Source organism: Phalangium opilio, unplaced genomic scaffold (genome assembly GCF_054372755.1).
Source record: "Phalangium opilio isolate 3A_F unplaced genomic scaffold, DU_Popi_V2 ptg000352l_1, whole genome shotgun sequence".
Classification (NCBI taxonomy): domain Eukaryota; kingdom Metazoa; phylum Arthropoda; class Arachnida; order Opiliones; family Phalangiidae; genus Phalangium; species Phalangium opilio.
The window spans coordinates 1795365-1801364 of NW_028324228.1; positions in this window are offsets into that span (position 1 = coordinate 1795365).

Sequence of the window (6000 nt, forward strand, 5' to 3'; positions counted from 1 at the left end):
CTATCAAGGCCTGTGCATTGCGATATATTTTTCAAAACAACAACAAAAATGGGAAGCTCCTCTCAGAAACATAATAATTTCTTTTCTCTGTATATGAAATGAAAATATGGATAATATTGCGCTCCTTCTTTAATGGTATGAATCCTTGCCTGTCTATTAATATTTTACGTAGGAGTAATACGTTTTTAGCGAAGTCTAGAGAGGATAAACATAAGCGATATTGTTTCGGGAAAAAAATACTGCTTCCACTAAAGGGTTTATACTCCTTGTTACTGTTGTATAAAGTAATCATGATAAAAGCTTAAAAAATTACGAGAGGACAGACCTTTTTATCCTCTTGTTTTATTCTTAATAAGAATATAAAACATTTATTTTGTATCAAAAAATATTTTTTGGTGCTAAGATTGCTTTAAAAAAATCCAAACGGTTAGGCATTGCTAAAAAAGACAAATGATATTTTTCAAATCTAATGAGATAACACCCACCTAGTTGAAAATTGCCCTTTTTTATCCGCGGGAGCCATTCTTAATGAGAATTTCGATGCTAGTAGGTTGTCAATTAAACTACCGGTATATTATTGTTGTTGGAAATTGGACATTAAGTCAAATTTAGTGGTTGTATAGGGCCAGCAGGTTTTTGCCGCTTCTTTTTGTGAGTATTTGATTTTTGTATGTAAAATGGAGGAAGATAATGTTCAGAGTAAGGATGAAATGAGGAAGCGCAAAGCGCGGGAAAGGATGAGGGCAAAAAGGTCGACGTTTTCATTGGATACTTAAGTTTATATAATCTTCTCGACACGGAGAGGTAATATTTTGGTTTTCCCAACTTGTTTTTTTATAAAGCAAACTATCTACCCTTTAGAGATCCAACGTTCATGGGCTGAAGAAGTCACGCCCCGCTCACGTCAAGAAAGACTCCCTAGAGAGGAGCTTGAGATTTCCAACAGTGTTAGGAAAGGGGGAAAAATTTAACCCCCTATCTATGGAGTTAGAAGGAGTTTTTACCCCAGCAGAGAAGTACGCTATACCATCTATTGTAATTGTTTACTTCCTTGGCTAATTTAATGGACTTCTGATACAGCTTATAGGATTCATTGTGTAGCCATTTTCTAATCTTATCCAAGCGGATTTTGTGAGAAAAGCTAGACTATTATTATTCATGACTGGTCTATCGTATGAAGAATTTAGGACTGCTAGAAAGACGTCAGAATTATGAGGCGTGACGGATAGTACTAGATCTCGGCCCACAAAACCCGCATAGAAATTAACATTTCATATGAGTGACAATTGGGGGAGGGGGCGCTGATAAGGCCCCCCAGCTAGGTGCAGCGCCTAGTCAAGTCCTCTGACATGCATGCATTTCTGTAAATATGTATGACACTGAAACCTTACTGAGAGCTAAATCGAGAACAACATGTGAGAAGGCTAGAGATCCTAGTAACCAGTGTCGAACTTCTAATATCTAAACCACCAAAAGTTTATTAGGCGACACTTCCTATACTTCGTAACGCTAGAGACGTAATGAGAGCTAGTTCGAGAACGGCTCGAGAATTGACTACACGCGGTTTTGCAGCCCATCTTCCTTTTAGCCTTTGACAGCGCCTCACCAGGCGTCGGTTTACGAGATGACGGTTCACCTGAGTCACTTCATAACAAGCTCTCAGTAAGCAGTGACAAACTTATGGAACATATCTTATGAATTTATGAAACAGCTAATAGTAAAAATATATATGAAATTTTACCAATTTGACTTCGATTGCGTACGCATGTTTATCGTAGTTCGGAGAGGTGTCACTCAGTGTGTGCAAAACGAAGGTAACTACTACTAAAGGGTAAATTACCGACTCAATTATTAGCCCGAAATAGTCATCTTTGTGGTTCTGAAATATTTCACGTTTATATGTTGCTGCAATAAAATGTAAAGAAAACCTTGGCATACTTGTAAATAGTATTTCATGATGGTGGATCTCAGTGTAATAGTTTGCGTTAGTGTTAAGAAGAACCAAAATATTGTAAGGATTCCGGACAACACCGTGTCACCCCCTCTGCCGTAAATTATTAGGAATAACGCCAGGATCTGCAACACGTGACTTCAATTTAGTTCATCAAAACGTGGATTTTTTAATTTGTCTTACGTAAGTTCCAAATTGAAGAACGACCGCCAAATTGTCAACGACTTGAAAATCGCCGTAGTATATTTGCTTACCAAATTTCGAAGCGCTAATTGCAGCCAGTAATAAAACCAAGAACTGAAAACGGAAAGCCAAACTAGTACCTACGTGTAAGTGCTCTCAATAAGGACTTACACTTTTCGTAATGGAAAGATGAGAACAAAGGACACTTCGCCGTTCCGACTTCGCTATCAGCGCAACTTCTAATGGGAGTAACACCCAGAGTATCGCGCATGGTACCCAGACCAGGATTGTCTTTTGAAAACACGGAGTGAAGTCCGGATCATCCGTGTACCATGTTAAATTGGCATCCTTTCAAAGATAATTACACTCGCCTTATAATTCAGTGCAAACTAGTAGTATTAGTACCCTATTTTAAAACTATTAGAGCCTCAATAAATAAGGAACACGTAATTTACCCAAAATGGAGATTTACAAAAGTCATCCAGTATGAAGGTATCCATTCGAAGATGAATAACACCAATCTTGAGCAATTTGTTTAACAGACTAGTCGCTGTTATGTAATTGGGCGTTAAACTAATATTTGCAAAATTTTCCTATGAACCGTAAAATTTATGGCATAAAACTGTACATTCAGACCTTGATCGAGTCTCACTCGTGTAACACAAGTTTATTTTAGATCGAGTTCGTCTACATTGGAGCTGAATAAAATAATGCCAGACTTCAGGAGATAAAATCGTTTTTTATGAACTGTACATTTTGTCCTTATTCGTAGGGAGGATTTTCTTTGGAATTTGGATCGCTGATTACAAACTATATTTTTTGAGCTAACGAATAAAATTTATTTAACATTTTATCCTTAAATGAAGAGAAGAATTCATTTCAATTTCGCGAAAGATATAATCCTATGAAAAACATTAACATGTACAAAAATGGGCCAAGCCTCGCCTCGTGACCTCTCCGCCGTAAAACGTTCTGAGATCCCATGTAGAGCCAAGTCTGCCTTTTGTTCTAATTCAATCGCCAATTGAACAATTATGTTATAAATTAAGTCCTTTTCCAAATTAATAACCAATATTCTTTGACTCTATCATTATTATACATCTTTGTTCGTATCAAAAATATCGTGACTTGGCAAGCGCAGGTCATCCCCTTCGATTATTTTGAAATAGGCAACGATTTAGTGAATATCCCTTCGATTATTTTAAAATCAGCAACGATTTAATGAATATCCCCTCGACTTCCTTTTAATATTACTTACCTGCGATTGCCAAGTCACGATATTTTTGATACGAACAAAGATGTATAATAATGATAGAGTCAAAGAATATTGGTTATTAATTTGGAAAAGGACTTAATTTATAACATAATTGTTCAATTGGCGATTGAATTAGAACAAAAGGCAGACTTGGCTCTACATGGGATCTCAGAACGTTTTACGGCGGAGAGGTCACGAGGCGAGGCTTGGCCCATTTTTGTACATGTTAATGTTTTTCATAGGATCTCACTTCTTTTTGTAGACCCTCGGTAGTTATATTAAAACAAGACCCTCTCGTGGTACTTCGTTTGCCAATATAATCGCTAACGTTTGTCCTTATTTACGCTGAATTACCCCTTTCGACCCGAAGAGAATATGTAATAAAGATTGTACGCGATATCCTAATATAAGAATGTAGCATCAGTTACGACACATTTATTTTAAACTACTACTCTTATTAGCTTTAATATACATTTAACTTTCGGTTAACTTTGGACCATTACGTCCTTTCATCAAGAACACACACTATTTCTGTTGAAAAGACGGCAGCGCCATCTAGTTTTAAAATAAAGAACTAAAGAACAATTTTATAAAAATATCGGGATGTTTTAATTTTTATGTGCTTTATAAAATAAATGAAAACTAAATCCTGAATTTTAAGTTTCTATCTACCCTAGAAGTACCTTAGAATTTTGATGATCGGTGAGTGAGTGAGTGAGTGACAAAATAAGGTAGATTTCACCTTCGATATTTCGAAAAGTATATAGGGTAGGAACTTGAAATTTGGAAACTATAGCTAGGATTGACAGTCCTCACGGCAAGCAAAATTTCAGACTTTTACCTGTACCCATCACGAAGTTACAATGGGCTTAAAAGTGCCACGAGTTGCTTCGAGAAAAGGATGTCAGTGCTCGACTTGGCTGGGAGCACTGCCGTGCTCCCAGATAGATCTAAATGTCAAATTACAAAGAAGAAAACCATGCCGAGACTGTAAAAAACACGTTGTTCTTCTGAAAGCAAATCCACAAATGAAGATAGTCAGAATTAAGCTTAAACATTTAAAGGAGGCGACATTTTTTCGCTTGTGAGCCTTTGGGGACCCCATGCACCGGGGGCCCTTCTCACAAGCCTATTGCGGATAATAGTTAATTCAGGACTGATCAGATAGCTTTTTCCCATATAAAATAGCGACGAAACCCCAAAAATTAACGGTTTACATTAAAATTAAACTCCATCGAGTTTATTTACTCCAGCTTTTAAAATTCTTCGTTTTCAAAGCCGTTATTGAGGTTTGCAACTTTATAGAATAAACAGCGCGTAGAGGAAAGTATCCTCTAAAGGCCTACTAGTGACCCTGGTAAACACGAGTGTTCTCGATCCAAAAAATGTATTCCAAACTTCTCGCGTTCATCGGTTTTATCCCAACTTTTGTAAGCGTTTATCCCGCCTTATTTTTAACTTAAACACATGGGATTAAAATAATGATTTATTTATTTCATATAAATATAATACGGAATCTCTGGGATATATAAAATGTAGAAGATAAAAGATAAATTTAAGAGATATCAGAATTGTCGCTTAGAAAAGGCGAAATTATAAATTTATATCCAACAGGGGCGCGCGCATAGACAAGAAAGGGAGAAATGCATTCTACCTCTGCTTTCCGCCGTCCCACTTCAACATTACGGATTTATTGACCTCGGCTGTCGAAAACGTTTAAAATTATTATCACCAATCGCTCCCCGAAGCTCTACCTTTAAATTATGTTTTACTGCGCTAAGGTTATTTGAAGAAATGGTTAGGAAATTTGATTTCCCTAACATTAGACTTTCAGAAATTTTATTACGATAAGGTTAACTGAGCAACTGGTTAGAAATCCAAATAAGTTGGGAAGATCAATATAATAAGCAAATTGAAATTATTATATGCGGTCACGGCTACATAATCTTAAATTAGCTTTGGTCCCATTCAACCGAATTTCCATTCGACAGATGGATTTTTTATGGTGTCCCATTCAACCGAACGTAGGCAAAAGGTGCGATTTTCATTATAATATAGTCTCATTGGAGCGAAATTCTATTCAACTGGAAGAAGACCTAGTGTGTGGTTTTGTATTAAATAAATTTTTATTCTTATCAGTGCTTATTTTTGTTGAAATAAATATGAGTTGAAAATGTATAATTCCACTTATTTTAACTACGTTTTACCTACGGTGTACCTAACCTAACCGGACAAAACCTAAACTAACCAAATCTAACCTAAACTAACCAAACCAAACCTAACCTCACCTACCCTAACCTACCCGAAACGAAAATATTAACATCTCAAATTTAAAACTTAAAGATATTGTTTGGAACAACCCTTAATACTATGGGGTTAAAGTACACCCTAAATGATGTCTTTTATGGCACTGGAAAAAACAGCATATATGGTGTTTGAATGCACCATTATATTTTAGAGTGCAAATGTATGACGGTAAAGCAAACATAATTATTCAAAATTTAATTACATTAAGACTGAAGTGACAGATATTATATAAAATCGTCTTGGTTTGGACCAAGGCCGAAAAAACAAACGATATGTGTGAAGTTTATCAATTGACTGAAGTTTC